The sequence below is a fragment of the Melanostigma gelatinosum genome (genome assembly GCF_949748355.1).
Source record: "Melanostigma gelatinosum genome assembly, chromosome: 18".
In the NCBI taxonomy this organism is placed as follows: Eukaryota; Metazoa; Chordata; class Actinopteri; order Perciformes; family Zoarcidae; genus Melanostigma; species Melanostigma gelatinosum.
In genome coordinates this window covers 9886275-9903979 of record NC_136651.1, presented here as the reverse complement: position 1 = coordinate 9903979, position 17705 = coordinate 9886275, and the positions used below count along the sequence as shown (strand labels likewise).

Sequence of the window (17705 nt, the reverse complement as noted above, 5' to 3'; positions counted from 1 at the left end):
AAAGCAAGGCGCCAAAGGTCCAACAATCTGTTTCCCAGGACGCAAGAAGCTCTTGTCTGCCTCTTGACAAAACAGTTAAAGCGCCGTTATATCCACAACTGCGTTAAATGTTCATAGTCGCCGACATATGACAATATGTTGACATGATAAACAACACAGATCGGGGTATTTATTCTCCATTTCTCCGGGTCAGATAGTGTCTATGCAGCTCGAAGAGTTTCCACACGCGTTGTCCTCATACTGGACTGAAGCGGGACAGATGTCTGCGCATAACACCGCACCGCGCGCACAGGGCAGTTTGGAGAGATTTATAGTTAAGTGCGCTCTGACGTTTCGGGCAGTTGGTGTCCGCCCCTTATATATCCCCGCAAGAGCAAACGGAGGTCCACAAATATTTCTCCAAACCACTCCTGGAGCCCCGTTTGGAGGAGCGCAGTTTTCAGATGTCTTTGGGATTATGTCACACATCCTGATGTCCTCGGATTCGATTTCAGTATACGCGGAATGCGATTTGGAGTTGTTGTGTTGCGATGCATGTTTCTAACCTGATCTCCGCGCTCTCTTTGCGCGCCGGTGTCATGTTCCGTCTGATGGCCACACACATCTCACATTTGAGTCCCACTTCACTTGCCATAGAACATATTTGTAAATACGCCAGAGCAGCATTTTGGGGCAGAGTGAACACTTTGTTTTAGCCTATATGTTGGCAATGTATCCCACTCCAGATTTATTACATAGAAATGTAACTCATAGGAGTGTCTGGTCATTCAATAAGCACTTTCTTGTTAAGGTGAGCCTGGGGCAATACCGCACAGACCACAAAAAAAAAAGGACTCTGAACCGGCTAAGATGTGGCACCTGAGAGGCTTTCCATCACCCTTCATGATTTACAAGCTATACACTCGCCTTTCATCTTCTGCACAACTGAATTCCACAAGCTACCCAGTCCTTTAAGAATTAAACTCATTTCTTGTGCATGTGATCAGAAGAGACCGGCTCCTTCCAACAACTAAACGCTTGCTTTTCCAAGAAGCTTTCTGGTTTTAATTTAACATGTGAGATGCTGCAAAAGATGGCTGTTCAATAAAAGGGTAGAAATCCCCAGCATTGACACTTTAAATCCACACTGACTTATCTGTTAGTCAGAGGTATTACAGCTCATAGATGTGTGTATAGTCATGGGCTGAAGCTTCTTGTCAATACATGTTTTATTTCAAGCATTTGTGTGCGCCCTACCCATTCTTAAAGTATCTGCATGGTACTGAGCCAAGTCCTAATTCTATGGATTCCTTTTCATCGTGTTCTCACATGGTTTCATTGTGGTAACCGACAGCTACTGGTGTTTTTTGTTTGTTATGATAGAATCCTCTGAATTCATATCATTTTGTTTTTGTATGGTAACTTGGCTCTGACTTCCACCTTATTTCATATAGTTTAGCATTCTTCAACAGCAAAGTTATTTCTGGTGTTTAGAATAAGTTGATGTTTCGTCTGTAGGACACAGATGGTGACATTCTTCTGTTGTTACTGTCCAGATCCTCATCAACTTCCTTTCCCCTCTGAACTATTTTAATTGGACACTTGGAATCGTAATGTCACTGGAATAGTCTGTATTTGTCTTTTAGTATCTTTTAAATATTATTGTCCTCTTCATTTTAAAGGGGAACATATCATATTCAGCTTCAAGGTAAAAGAAACACTTTATTTTTCTCATGGTGTCTGTCAGAATATAGCCGTATTCCCCCTCTGACTGAATTCATCTGTTTTTTTACATTCTCTTGCCCTCACTGAGGCATCTCACTAGTTCAGGGTAAAGATTTAGACAAATCAAATGAAAAACAACAGGGTTCACCAGGAATATTCAATTGTTCAGAAAACAGCTTTGTGCAACATTTCCATGCCAGTGCATGCGGGGACGGCCTCCAGGCTCCCATTTACAGGAATACACAGGTGAAAAGAATGAATGAAAAGAAACCATAAACAAGCTCGAAAGCATGAATGTAATGTGAACTGGCAGTACATTACGGTACATTGTAAAACAACATTGAGTCACTTGGAGGCAGAGCAGAGTGTCGGGTCTCTCTGTGGTTTTCTAGGTTATTTAAAGTTCATCAGGAGACCTCTAAAGCTACAGATACCTGTTTTATTTGTTATTTAAATATATAAATAAATAAACATTATACTGGATTCAACTTTTAAATGCCTTATTCAATGTTCTATGACTGTATTAATATTCATTCATGGAAAGCACTTTGATTCTATTTGTAGAGGAATATCACAAAGCTGAAACAAATTCACTAAAAAGTCAGTTAATTAACAGAAATGACTAATCAGCAACTGTTTTGATACTATAATACTGATAATGTTTATGATAATGGAGCAATGAAGACAATAACGAGCAATATTAAGACATCACCTTGGGCTTTAGGAAACTGATTGTGAAACTGACATTTTACCATTTTATCGACCAAAAATAATAATCGGAGGGATAATCGACACAAAAAAAATACCAATTACATTTGAGCATAATCTAGATTTATTTGTCATATTGTAGGACGCAAAATAATTGCATTGGAAACAACGTGGTGGATCCTCATTTTCCGCATTACTGTGTCTGTCAATGTCTGTTTGGTAGCATGAGATACATTTGACAAATGACTGAGCAGATCTCACATCGGAGATGTTTTTACACGTCACCGCATACGACGGCTCAGTCTGGGACACGGCCTGCCCGGCGATGGGACAGACAGAGGCCGTATTGTTTATTGCTGTCTCGCAGCAGTGTCACCAAAGGATTCCTCTGTGACCCTCCTCTGTCTCATAAAGGCAGAGTCCAGAAGATGATGGTCCCCGAGAATAGAACCATCTCACAGAGCTGCTTTATGCGAGAGCGCTGCACGGCCCGAGGGGAGTCATCAGCCCCCTGAGCTGAATGCTTGAGTGACGATAATAAATATTAATTTGTTTGGAGGGGAAACATGAGTAAGCCGAACGAATCACCACCGCAAGGAAGAGATGCGTCACTCCCACAGAGGAGCCCTCTTTCATTATCTGTGCCACTGACTGACTGGCTGACTGGACAGGCACCTTGATGTTTGATGCCAAGCCTCCACGGAGCAATGACAGGCCCTCATATAGCAGTGACTCCCCAAAGAGTTGAACTATGACAATAATCACACAAACAATCCAGATCAATGCAGCTGTTTCAGCTTAATATGGAATTGTACAACTTAATATGAAACAAATGACTCTATGAGTCACTATTGCATGTAATATGCAATACAAGTGGACCATCTAGGCTGGTTTAATGTGTTTTATTCCAACTTCACAATGTCTTTTGTGAACAATGAAAACAGATTTCAACACACGGTGCACGAGTCCCTCAGGAGGTGAATGCAATAAATATAACTCAGTGGGAGAAAACAGAAATGGACCAAAGACTAACAACAATTCATTGAAAGCGTTGCTGTGATCTATGATTAACATGCTGAGTTCCAAAGGTCTCAAGACATCCTAAGGGTACAACTTCATCAGCTTCACATGTACTTCACATGTTAGGTTATCAGTAACGAGTGAGAATACAAAACACAGATATTGTTGCAGTCCAGCTGCATCCCTTCATGGCCGAATAGCGGCGTGTTTGTATTTGGAATTTCCCCCCAGAATTAATGAATACACTGTCACGAGCACATGTCATATCGAGATAGGTCTCGGGACATGGCAGTGACTTTGGCTTATACCTCTGCAGTTTACTTTGTAAAAGCAGCAGAGACTCTGTGTGGCTGTTGAAGTCATTGAGTATAATTAGAACATGACCCGCATGAAACATTTTCTAGCCTCTTGTTGTTCAAAGCCGAACAAAAGGAAAACCAGATACCGTGTTGAATAGGTGTAGTGATATACAACATTTGGAGCATTCATAAAGCAGCAGATAACTATTTGCTCAGATATAGCAGAGTAATGTTGTCATGAAAAGAAAATTAAGTCGCTGTGTGTGTGTGTTGTAATCCAAGCTTCTCCTTGCTTTGTTTACAAAGCCGGGCTGGCCGTGTGTGCGTTAAGTGCACGTGAGCGTGCCCCGCTGGCTAACTTATGGCCACCGTGATGCACTGCTCTCATGTGGCGGGTTACAGCTGATAACGCTGTCTTGGCCGGCGTCGTCATCGCAGAAGCGTAGCACCTTGTCGTCCCTCAGGTAAACAGCGTCAGCTCTGCCGACGCTGTTGCCGTTTGCATTATTAGCAGTATATTATAGAGCTTCTCCTTTCATTGTCCACCCAATGCATGGCAGCTGGAACTCTGCATCATTGTCCTTTTTGCCAATCATGATCAGGAGCCTCTCATTATGTATTCTGCATGTAGTTGTGTGCCGGTTTCCTGCCAGAGTGAGCTCAGCTGTCAGCAGACACAGAGCCCCGGATCAACCTTGGCACAGAGACGGAGAGACGGAGCAGGTAGGCAGGGCAGATACCGGAGGATTCACATCGCTTTCAGCTGATCCATTAGGACATGCTACAATTCAGATGTGGCCGGCCGCCAAATGCCCAGCCATTGTGGCATTCGGAGCAGTATTCCCATCCGTTTCAGTCATTGCGCAAACATTTTACGAGTATTTATTGGCATCACACACATATAGATTGTGTGCATCCAAAAGTATGTGCTTGCTGGAAGTATGTGTGTTTGACTTTGCGTGTGAGCGAGTGTGTGTGTGTGTGTAAATGAGATCACTTGGTACTATCAAAGTGCAGGCAGGACTATGACACTGTTATAAATAGAAGGGAGGAAGTAAGGAAGGTTAAATCTCTCAGACACAGATACTAAATGTGTAGCGAGAGCGAGCCATTTAAAACAAACCCACATGTCCTTTTAGGCTTATTTCACTATGTATATTTACATTGTGTACATTTTGGGGCGTTCTCCCTCGCTATACAGTGTAAACAGTGGGCCGAGGTAGTCGCAGTAATTCAGCTTTCTTGTCAACTATAAGGTCTGTTTTCCCTCTTCGGGTCAATGCTACATCAAGGCTTAGCTTGTCATTACATCGCAATAGCCTCCAAATAGCTGCACGCTGTGTGAACAGCTTATTATTGGTCCGGGACGAATTATCACCTCATGACCAAATGGGAATCCAGTAAGCTCGCTCCCACGGACCAGTGACTTAATTGGGCCACGATGAAAACGATGAATTAAAGGTTCTTCGAGTGGAGTACAGCGCTGAGGAAGGTATTGACCAGGAAGCATTTACAACACTGCGCCCTGCTTTTTTATTATTATTTTTATACAATTCACAAATACTGCTGAAAGATATTGTCCCTCACTACAAAGGGCTGGACAGGTGCGATGCATAGATTGACTCTGAGATGCACTTGGGACGTCTGCTCCAACTGCCCCAACCCTGAAGACCTCCAGGCGTGTCTGCATTCAGCATGACAAAACGATTGAGTGAAATAAGGAATTTCACAGGATATGTGTGCGTGTGTTCTATATTGTGTCGTCGGATGTATCTCCAAACATGCGCACAATGCCTACAGACACAGCGAGGACGGTCTGCGGTTAGGCTGATAGAGTTGCTCCACTCTTTAAATTCAGCCCTCCAGCATCGTTCACCGCCCGCCCTCGGCAGCCTGTAATCCTGACCGCCGACATCTACCTGGCATGACTTTGACCTCTGACCTTTGGCAGCTGTCAGTGGCGCCCCTCATCGAAGACTGGACATGTGGGATACTAGCGCTCCTCCCAAAAGGTGGCACAGTGTCTTAGTCTCTGCATGGCTTTACGGTTTTTAGCGTCCAAAGAGCGTCCGCCAGGGCCTCCTCTTACTGTGTGACTGAACAAACAGGGCATGGCGAAGTGCTGATCACTGATCACAACCACTGAGCAATGATGAAAAGGGACACGGTTACGTTGCTTTGTTGTCCGTTTGCTTTGCGTATCTGTGTCGGTTTACAGATTTGAACGGAGCTATTTTGATTGTAACCTCTAGCCTTCAAGCCTGCTCGCTGGACAGCTCTGCTAAAAGTGTGGTGCACAAAGCTGGGTCTTGACTTTCACAACGCTTCCCTGTCCCCAACGTAACCAGGTCACACTAATTGGAGAAGGAAGTGTTGAGGATGTCTTTGGGAAGGAGCGGCAGAGCTAGAGAGTGACGGCAGAGAGGGTCAGATCCTGTTTCTGCTCTGGTTCCCGGTTCTAATCCAGCCTGGTATGTGGTTGAGATCAGAGCAGGTCCCTTTCACCGCAGCCATCCGGTGGCTGTGCAGTGGGACTTGTGCTCAGTCCCCATTCCCTTCACTGCTGCAAGTTCGTTTGTAGAAAGCACTCGGTGACAGTCTGGCACACGGCTCGCTCCCCGGGAATCAAGTTCACTGAAAGGAACTTAAAATGAAGTGACCCAACAAGAGAAAACGGTCCTACAGTCCATTTCAGGTCCTAACCCCTGAGAAGCATGGCACTGGACAGCTGTGTGTTCCCCTTGATGTATTTATGTCAGCCGCTTACATAAATACACTGTGACACACATACACATTCGTACGCGTGGGCCTGTGTATGTGTGTGTGTGTGTGTGTGCGTGTGCGTGCTCGCTCACACAGGCACAGTGACACACACTAGCACACACAAATGCATACAGTTGACACTCAGACACACGCATCATGCTCCCGGTCAGTAATACCCAGAGGATATTATGTCTCTCTCAGCAGACTGGACAGTTGATCAGAGCAGCATGACCACATGGTCGCTTTGATGTACATCACGTCGTGCAGTCACCTTGAAAACTGTTTGAAAAACATTTCCCGTGGTTTATTTTTCTTCTTTATATATATATATATATATATATATATATATATATATATATATATATATATATATATATATATATATATATATATATATATTTCCAGGCAAGTGCGTTTCACAAATGCCAGAAAAGATCAAAAATACAGTTACACCAGTATATTATTAATCTGCCAATGACTGGCTGCCTTTTCACACATTCAGGTTAGACATTTTATGACACAATACACACCAACACCCAAGCATAATTTACAAATTCTGCATAAATGAGTGTGGGACTCTAATACGTCTGACCCATTAATATCTGGGTAATAACTGGGTAATAACGGGCCAATTACTGCTTTGTGGTAAACTCTTTCCATTAAATGGATTGACTTTGTGACGTCACGCTGAAGTTATAATCCTGCGTTGTACAATGACGCTCACAAACGCACACCTCCACGTGTAGAGCATGGCTCACACACTGCTAGGGTTAGAAGTTCAGACTTTAACCGGGGCCACCCATGTTAAAATGTGTAAACTCCTGGTCCTGCCAGGCAGTCGGAGTCCATTAAGGACAGATGTGGATGGACGGGAGGCGAACTTTACCAGCTCTGAGAAATACGACTCATGATTATGCTAAAACAGGAAGTGGCGTTTCCCCGTGTTTCATATTTCCCTGCTTCTAAACGTCATTACCGCTCCAACAGGGACTGGAGTACAAGGAGGAGTATTAGCACATATTATTACCCGGTCATGCCACTCGACAAACACTGCTCGGTGGTTCTTGGAATGAAAAGAGAGGTGAGTCAAATGTGGCGGCAGCCTTGAACTTTGTTTCATGAACAGCACATAACGAGAGGCTCACAACAACAAACAGAATGGAGTTTACGAAGAGACAATTGGATGTAATCCCACGATAATCTAATCAGTTCACTCGGGAGTACAGGTTGTGTGAATGTTGACTTGCAGTGTTTATTTACTTCCAAGGCCAAATAAATTAGCGATAGCTACCAGTTGTAAAGGTGTATCCTTGGATCCTAGATCAGCTGTAATGTGACACCAGATATGAACGAATTAAACTGTTCATTATAACCTTGGTGGATATTGTATCGTATTACCAAGAAAGTAGACATGCTATCCGTCTCTAAGCTAAACTAGTTCAATACCTAGAGAAATGTTTTTTAACCCTTTAGACACGGTGTAGATGTGTCGGAGTATTGACGACACTTTACAGTGTGAACTGCTGGTGAAGAGCAGATAATTAGGAAAAAGGATGCTGTGAGGATTCTGCATGGTATCATCATTATCAGGAAATGGAGGTCAGGTGTATTTGGAAATCACCATGATGTTTGGCTCCAAGGACAAGAAGTATTTGTACACGGCAAGGCAGTGAGTCATTCAGGGCAGAGAGGAACTGTCAAACTCTTTTCATTCGTTGTTTTGAGTCTCTACCTGATAGCTGAAGTATCTGGAGACTTGGGTTCACAGGTCAAGGTTCAGGTGTCAGGCGTTGAATTGCTCAGGGCATACTTTTGTCTCGCCTCTGAGAAAAAAACATCAGAATTTTAAACCGTGAATATATATATATATATATACACACACACACACTTTCATTTCATCCCAATCCTGGGATTTTATTCACGCCGGCTCTGATGTCAGACTTTTGGAGGTTGGCGAGACACAGGACAACACATGAACTTTATCACGACTGTAACAAGATAATATGGCCTCGTATCACACATCACTCCCATTCCGACACACTTTATCAGTATTAAGCCCGAGTCTGAAAACACTACAGCTGTCCCTTTGACCTGTGACAGGCGATCTCACTGCAGGTTAGGATGCTGAGTCGGTTCATGTTACCAACAATTGGCATGTGCAAAGTGTGTGTGAAGAATCACCAGCAACACCGTTGACGCACTGAAGCAGCTGAGAACACTATGAATGAACGACGGTCTCACAGATAGATAGATAGATATGTGGCTGTATGGGTCGCCCGACAGGTGATGGACAGATAGATGGCCAGGCAGATCCATGTAAACATGCTTTAGATATCAAAGTGGATGCTACAATCTTGCAGACTGCATTAAAAAGTAAGAGAATACAGTGAATGTAATTTCCAGTATGGAGTTTCACCTGTCGTGTTGAATAATAGGTCAGCCGAAGGGTCAATTATCCAACTCTTAGTGGGGATCAACACACTCATGCGTTCCTTTAGAACTGTTTTTCTGCCCTTTAAAAAAAATACAGTTTCCAGGGGGACAGGGGCGCAGGGGGCGACGCTTTGCAACGGGACGACTATCATATTTCCAATACGTTTCTTCAGAGAACAGAAGAGCCTTCGTACCTGTCGCAAGTGTAAAACAGAGAGGTGTCAAAAAGTGAAACGCGATCGGCATATCTGACAAAGGGGAAACTGCTGTGAGGGGATCAGTTCAGAGAGAGAAAGACCCGCGTCCCCACAGCAGATGGGGAGCTTTATCGTTGTGGCCGGAGGCGCAGAGAGAGCCAAAGAAGAGAGACGCGAGACCACAAAAAAAGGCCGGAGACGCGGCTGGACTGTGACACATGTCCCACTGCGGAGGGGGATTTTACTCACCTGGCCTTTGGTGTGTCATCGTGTTACCGCTCCTGTCATGAGCCTCCGCCCTGTCCGCCTGCGCTGTATTGTTCTGTGCTGCATGTGGACAAGGGAATGAAAGAGAATAGATAATGGAAAAGAGAGTAGGCTAGGCAGTGGGAGTGAGCCACATTTTGGCTCTTTGTTGGTGGCGTATCTTTTTTTTTTTTAACAATGTTAAAGCGTATCAAAGGGTTGTGTATGATTGCTCTGGTGGGTGTTGAGGGTCATTAGTTGGGAAGGCAGTGAGAGCGAATAGAGAGGGGGTTGGGTTCTGATGTGTCACGGAAGAGGGAAAACAAAATGATGCTGCAGACGAAGAAGCTCATTAAACAGTGCCATCATGCTCCATCGTGCAGATATTGAAAAGACAGCTCCCTGAATACCACACCTGGTTTTTACATCTTCCAATGTCACCATCTGTCCCTTTCAAAGTAGCTACGTGCAAAATCCCGCTTCTATGTCGGACATCAAGACATTTCATAGCTTTGATGGCAGCTACTGTTATTTCGCACAATGCAAGAGAAAGCCAGCGAAAGGGAGAGTGTTTGTGTGAGGATCTGAGGGGAAGAGAGTGCCTTATAGTCATAACACACCCCAGATGTGCTTAAGCCCAAAATAAACAACAGCTAAAGCCAGTTTTACTGTGTTCTATTTACACTGATGTAAAGACAAGCCTTCACTTGCACTGTGAAGAAATTGTGCATCCTCAGAATCGAACAGATGGTGAAACACAAGACAGCTGACCAGATACACCGAGCAAAGAAATTGAACGGGAAACTTAAACAGGCTGAATTTACACAGAGGTGCATGTGCTTCAACTTTGAATGAGACAGTGTTTTGTCTGAGGTATTTACAATATAAACAAACTCTGTAACAAGCAAAGGATATAAAAGTAACACTTAGAAACACGAGCCACTCCGAGCTCAAACATGACTTACACAGTCCCAAAAACCTCAACGTCAAATACCTTTGTAATGGAGCTGTTTTTACTAAAAAAGGATTGTGCACACACACACACACACACACACACGTAATTGTATGTGCCTGCACGATAAAGTGGACCTTGGGGTTCTTTACGTGGGGACTGAGTGAGAGAGCTGTGTGCCAGCCTGCTGGAGGTGCCGCGAGATCAAGAACAGTCCACCCCCAGGTGGTAAAGCTAAGCTTTCAGGGGGGAGAGGTCACAGACACCGGAGTGGTCACACACGTGTCAGAACACTATTTACAACTGGAGAGGCCCACCGTAGACCACCTACATCTTCCACTACAGTACAGTCAAGGCTGAGGTGTTCATCAGTGGCCCTCTTCCACCAGTCAGAGGAGGAGATGAAGGATTCAGCAGGCTGTTTGCTGTCAACTGCATGTGCTGACCATTCAGTACATTTTATCAACAATTTCTACCTTTTCTGGGAGCGTAGACATCTTTTTACAGCGCATGGAGTTTGGTTGAATAAGTCAGGGGTAAAACTGTTTACCTCGAACCTGTTTTCCTCCCTGCGTCACCCGTCTGTCCCTACTGCCAAGGACAAGACCAGAGAGGAGTCTAAACAAGAGATAACCACACAGCATCGCCATGGAGACCTTACGGGAAGGATGCCCCCGCCTAACGACAGCCAAAAGGAGGAGTCTCCAACCTCCTCATCAGGGACCGCCTCCGATCTCCCACTTTCCCCACCCTTCCTAGACGAGGAGGCTTTACCTCCCTCCCCAGCACCTACTTCCACCCCCCAAATTCCATCCAGGTCCCTTTCCTCTCTCACACTCTCCCCATCCTCCCCCCACCTGGAGTTCACTGACCACATGAAAGAGCTGGTCATTGCTGGAACCAAACACACTCCTCAACGGTTCCACAACCATCCTCTGTCTCCTCCCACTGATAAAGGAAATAATTGATATCTTCTGGGTCCAGGCTACAAGGCTAATGACACCAATGACTCTCTCCAGGAAAAGTCGGGGCCCTGTATGCAGCTAGCCGTTTCAATTCCTGTCCTGCAAGTTCATAGAAAAAGAAAGGTGAGGCTGCGAAGAAACAATAGTAAACATGCTAACTTATCAAACTTAGCATACATTCCTCGTCAGCCTGTCCAAATAAATTGGGCAAAGGAAGCTTTAACCACATTAAATTTAGCTTTATTAAATGTCAGGTCTCTGTCAGGAAAAACATTTTTAATCAATGATTTTATTGTTCGGCACAAACTGGACATTTTGTTTTTAACATTTTACTGCTGTATTTTATTTCTTACACTGTTCTTAATTGCTTTTAAATCTCCTTTTCTTTTGCCTTATGTTTTGATGCTTTTAATGGTTTTATGTGAAGCACTTTGAATTACCTTGTTGTTGAAATGTGCGATACAAATAAACTTGCCTTGCCTTGCTGTAAATCTACAGGAGGTGCTGTGCTTCAGGAGATCCACTAGGTGGTAGTAAAGCTCCATAAACGCCATCTCTTTATCGCGACATCCTGACAGGAATGGCTCTTGTCATCAGTCAAGAGACAGTGTAGCATATCTGAACTCTGATCTGTATCATCTGAAATCTTGTGCTGCTGCCCACCTTGGCCGGGACTCCCTTGAAAACAAGACTTTTGATCTTAATGGGACCTATTTCTCCGCGTTAAACAAAGCAAACCGAGAAGAAATGAGAGGACTACACAGACATTTCATCTGCTGTTGAAATGAAACCATAAAAGTGTGGTTGGACACAGCTTCAGACACATAAGTGGCCATGCGTGTTTGTGCATAACTATGCTGTTCATTTGAAACGCGTCCGTAACCTTTGGGATCCTGTTCAGGGTGGCAAAAGACTTCAGTGAGGCTAACGGTATTGGAATGTGTAGTCGTCTTGTGCAGTGAGGTACACTTACTAAATCTATTATTCATTTTTTTTAAATAGAACTAAAATGCCTGCAATATGAGAGCATCATCTCTCTTTGCAGTGCCATGAATATCTTTCGATCCCTTATCTGTATCCATCACACTCAGTTGACCTCGTCCAAGTCCTCTAATTCTATGTTTGGTTAAAAGACATGATGTGCATTACTGTAGATGCAAGCTACAGACACGTGCAGACCAGATGACACATCACTCATTTATATGCCAACAGTGACAGAATGGCTAACGTTTAGTTTCAACAAATGAAACGTATAAACTGTACAGTTAACTTGTACAATAGATGATCGGATCAAATGACGCTGACATTTTACACAGCAATTAAACAGATAAATAAGATGTGTATGACTCAACAAAAAACTATTATTAAAAATGCATTATAATGGGTATTTAGGTGTGGAGTTAGCAGCTGTATACAAAGAAAGTAATGCGGGATTACTGAGCAGGGAGAACTGAACAGCTGCTTGTATGGTAGCAAGAAAACACAGCTCATATGCCACATCTATTTGACAATAAGTTAACTTGTAAAAACGTATTGTTTTTATATAATACCACTTGTGTTAGATGTTAAATATTCTATAAAGGTTCTGTGCCAGTGCCAGCAGTTACTTCCTTGTCCATTTACCCGTAAACATCAGTCTGATAGATCATTATTTGAAGTCGCTTCTTTTAAAAACACACACAAACCATACATGGGATGTGTAGTGGAAGCATAGTAGTACTGTAGGTGACAACCCTGTTTGGATACACTAAAGTGTGTGCGTGCGTGTGTGTGTGTATGTGTGTGTATGTGCGTGCGTGCGTGTGCGTGTGTCCCGTCTCCTCCATTCATGGAAATGTATCATGTCGCCCTCTGGCGGTTGGAAGCAAGCAGTAACGTGTACTTCACTTCAAATCAAATGAAACATTAATGACAAAACATCCAGCAACGTACATTAGAATGCAGTATACTTTACACTCTATTTACAACACACACACACACACACACACACACACACACATACATACACACACCGAGCAGACAGAGAGAACTGTCGCTGAATTTCTGCTCAAGCGCTTGAGTCCGTGCAAAGATATCTCAGCTAAATGTTACGTGTGACTGTGACGCGCACATCAAGTAAACAAGTTTGTTTTTGTTGTTCAAGAATGAGGTAACTGTTGAAGCAGCTGACAAAACATTTATCTCAACTGTTTAGCAATGCAGTGCAACCAAATACATTTGTTGATAGGATTTTGTGCAATTGTATACACAACCGTTTTAAATAATGTTCTTGAGGCACACCTTTCCTGTTCAGGCTTGCTGTTAACATATACAATAATACGACTCTTGTTTTTGTTAAAGGCGGGTCTTCGGTACTATCGACACTGTCACAGTGAAACAAAGGAATAGATCACAAATCTAAAATGACCTTTAGAAATAGGATGCACTTTGTCAAAAGAGCTAAGAATCAACTGTGTACAAAGAAGAACTATTTAAAGACCGACCATATTTATTATCAACGTGTTGCTGAGAGACCGAAGTTTGTTTCTTGTTTTTATTTTGTGAGGAAGCAGATTTTTGTACACTTGTTTATTTAGTTACCAAAGCTACATATCAATGTCTTGTGAGTGCCACTGCTAGAATGCACTATTGCCTCCATATGTGCATGTGCATGCTGTATCGTGAGTTCAGGCACCATAGTAATGGGTTTTACAGCCCAACATTTCATTTACTGCTACTTTGGAAAAAACAATAAAAACATTTTCTAATTGTTCCAAACTCCAACATGATGTCTTATAATATTAAAATGTTTTTTCCAATCAACACTCCAAAACACAAAGGACTAAAATAACTGTTCAACTATGAAACTACTAATCAGTATCGTCTGTGTAGCATTAAATGTGCTTTATAATTTCAATCTCAATCTGCCCGTCATTGCTTGATTGTAATCTAATCTTACTTTGTAAAACCTTGTTTTTATATTAGTCAGAACTCACAATTTTCAGTCACAGAGTTTTCTATTATTTGCATTGGCTTGAGTTGGCTTCATGAAAACCTCCGCCTCAGGCTAGAAGATATGTCTTGGTTCGAGAAACAAGATGAGTGACACATGTTTAGGTATGAGCTTGCGGAGGAGAGAAGGATTAGTACGGTAATAGTCTACACTAGCCTCCGGCCATGACGCCCAGTGGTTAAATCCACAGGATTTGAGTAAACTGTGAAGCATGTAATATCTTTGCTGACCACTAGAGAGCAGACAAACACTGTGCCACTAAAATCTGGGTAAAGATCGAGAAACCTGTTATCACAGCAGCTGTAGAATGGAAAAGCAATAAACAAATGACAATGACACACCCAACAATGTTGCAAAACGTTTGACAGAGAAATGGGAGCACACAAAATGCAAACGCACAGTGGAATCTTGGAGAACACGTGGATACAAATAATTTATGAGGAAATCTGTCAAGTCAATTATAGCTATATAGCTTTATAGATTCAGTCATTTTTGCATATGTGACCGAGTATCATGCTGAGCTTTATAGCTCCACAACAAAAGGACACTTTCAGTGATCGCTCAACTAAACCTCACCTGTTCTGTCCCAGTCTGGCATGCCCATGCCTGCCGCTGTGTTGCCTTAAATCGACAACCACACACACATACACGCGCCCGCACTCACACCCACGCGCCGCTGTGAACCCTCCTACCGGCTGCCTTTTATGCGGAAGTTTCAGTTCCGCTCTGTCCAGTTTGACTTCGAAACTGAGAACAGACGGACTACAGTCACGCTTCTCTCTGCACACCGGACTCGGCTTCACAACGCAAGGTGAGTTTATCTGGCAATACCTTTTGAAATAACGAGACAGGTTAAGTCTCCATTTTATTTGTATTTTACTGCTACATGTGGCCGTTACAAAGTTGCAATTAAAACACCGTAACAGTGTGTGCGTCGAAATGTTTACAACAACTTCACAACACGTAAACGAGTTGTTATACTGCTCCTAACAGTGGCACGTTTGTTTTACAGACAAGCAACAAGTGGGATAAAAGCATATGAGAACAGTGCACTAATAATGTCTGACATGTGTTTTATGTCACACCCTCTGAGGCAACCAAAGGCACACGAATAAGATTCAGGTTCCGTGAGAACCGTGCGGGATTTTACACACTCTAAGAAATGTCCCTTAAAGTAAACTCACGACTGAAGACGACCTGGGTATGAATCACTTTGTCCCAGGATGACAACTGAAGCTTATGTTCGATAACTAACGTTACTCCTAGAAGGTATATATGGTCTTGACTTGCACACTGAGGTGAAACAATTCAATCAATAAAAAGTAGGCATTTGAAAAGTAGACACTGAATGTAAGAATGTTAGAACCCGTTAGAACAAACGTGTAATCAGCCAGTGTTCAAAAAGTGTCCCTTCTGATACATAAGCCAAAGACATTGAACACATTTTACTGTCAACAGTTTTCTGAAGTTTTTTTTCGTGTAGTCTAACAAAAAGTGTACATTGTTATTCATTCATATGGAATATAACTTTGATATTGACACACACTAATGTAACAGACGTCATCGACAGCGTACTGGTGAGGTACAGTGGGCCTACACTCTTATTAAGCATACTCCACACCGTGAGTCAACATGTCCTGCAATGATGTCACCAGGCAACATTGTCTCATATAAGCATTGTGAAATGAGCGTGACGGCTGAAACTCTCAACAGACAACAGGCGCTTCCCAATATAACTGACGGCTGTACCTGAAGGAAGCACAGCTGGCCTCTGACACATGCAGCGCAAAGAGCATTGAGGTCCGGCCAGTGAACGGCACTTATACCTTCGACCCTGTTGATCCCCGTTTGATCTTCTTCAATTAAGAAAGCTTTTCTGCCGTGAGTTTTAATATTTCAAGAAAGTTTTTCTTATTCAATCACGACTAGGAAGTTTCCCCAAATTTTACATTAACTGTCAATTCAACATCTAAATTCAGGATCACACTATTTGGATAATCTACCTGCTAATTTGATCACGCAAGTTCAAATAACATCCACACAAAATGCACAAATGTCTGACAGTAGATAACTTCAGAGGGTCCCATTCGTGTGCGGTTCTGAAAGTGTCGTGTTTTAATCTTGCTGTGTGAACGTGCTGAAATATTAAGTACAATAATCTGCCATTATGACAGGAGCTTGAAAGATAAGGCCCGAGTGGAACATAACCCCGAATTATGTCTGAACTCGCGGAAGTGTTGAAGTGATTACTGCTGATAAAATGCGTGTGCACTGAAAGGTGTGTCTGCTCATGTCTATGCATGATATGATTGGGGATTGCAAAACAAGTTTGAGCATGAGACCTGATGTTTGTTCTTACCATATTAGGAAAAATGAATGTTTCTGATATGCGGGTATGACTTGAGCCTGATCCAGATTTCACCATCAACCTTTCTGTGGACTGAGATGTGAAATCTAATACTGCCAGAGGCTTGTTTTAAACAGTGACAGTTCGATTGTGAAAGAGTTTTGTATAAATAGTAGAGCTCTGTTCTTTGCTCTTTCCTGGTGTTCCCCTCCTTCCTATCGCTTTCACTCGTGATTTTATTTCTATCTCCCCACACACACCCTTTTTTGGTGGCTCCATTGATGGCCTCGTTAAAGAGCCTGTTCCCCCTCCAGGCGTGATGGAGAAACAGTGTGCGGGCCGACCCTCTGGTTTGATGCGTGTCTGGTACAGTTAACCAGGTGACGGGCTAGAGCAGGTGGTGCTGGGTCCCTGAGGGAATTCGTGACGGCAGCATGACTTACAACCGCAAAATGAAATTGCTCTGAGATGACAAGGCATTATTATTAGTCAGGAAAGTATATGTTGGCTGGAATATCTCAAACTTTTTTTTTCTCGTGCCCCATTTTCAAGGCAGGCATTGACACATGTAATTGCTTAATTGAATAAGTCACATGCACACGTGTTCTTTCAGCCATTGATTGCACTGATGAAGTAACATCCTGTTCACCAAAGCCAGAAATGAAAGCGCAGATTTCTCAAATGATCTGTCATTTGCTTTGCAGTTTAAAAGTCGTAAGTTCAGCACCAAATGAAACCCCTCTGTGTTCACCACCAGTCCCTGTACTGTCTTCTTGTTCCACAGAAACACCTTTAGTTCATTACATCACAACTACCAGTCTCAGCTTTCCCAGGTTCTCAGTTTCTCTCCGCAGTACACCCTGATAGCCACCAACAAAGCACCCGTCTGTTCACAGTTACACTCAGCTTTGCTTCTACATTTCCCCCTTTTCCATGTAATTGCAATGCACTCTATGTGACATTATGATGAATGTGGGTTAGCCTTTGATGTCATGTGTTCATGTCAACATTCACCCTTCCTGTTGGGCGGGGCAAAGGCGATATATTTCAACATGATTTGTGTTTTTTTCTAAACGCGT

At 43.1% G+C, this 17705-nt stretch overlaps 1 protein-coding gene across 2 annotated transcripts in view; it reads left to right on the top strand.

Annotated features, from left to right (window-relative positions):
• The first annotated feature begins 15012 nt into the window (after positions 1-15012).
• Positions 15013-17705, top strand: part of pdlim5b (PDZ and LIM domain 5b) — a 30866-nt gene continuing 28173 nt past the window's right edge. For both annotated transcript variants that reach the window (XM_079289176.1, XM_079289175.1), the window contains exon 1: positions 15013-15090. The gene's annotated coding sequence lies outside the window, so the exon portion shown is untranslated. The remainder of the gene's footprint in view (positions 15091-17705) is intronic.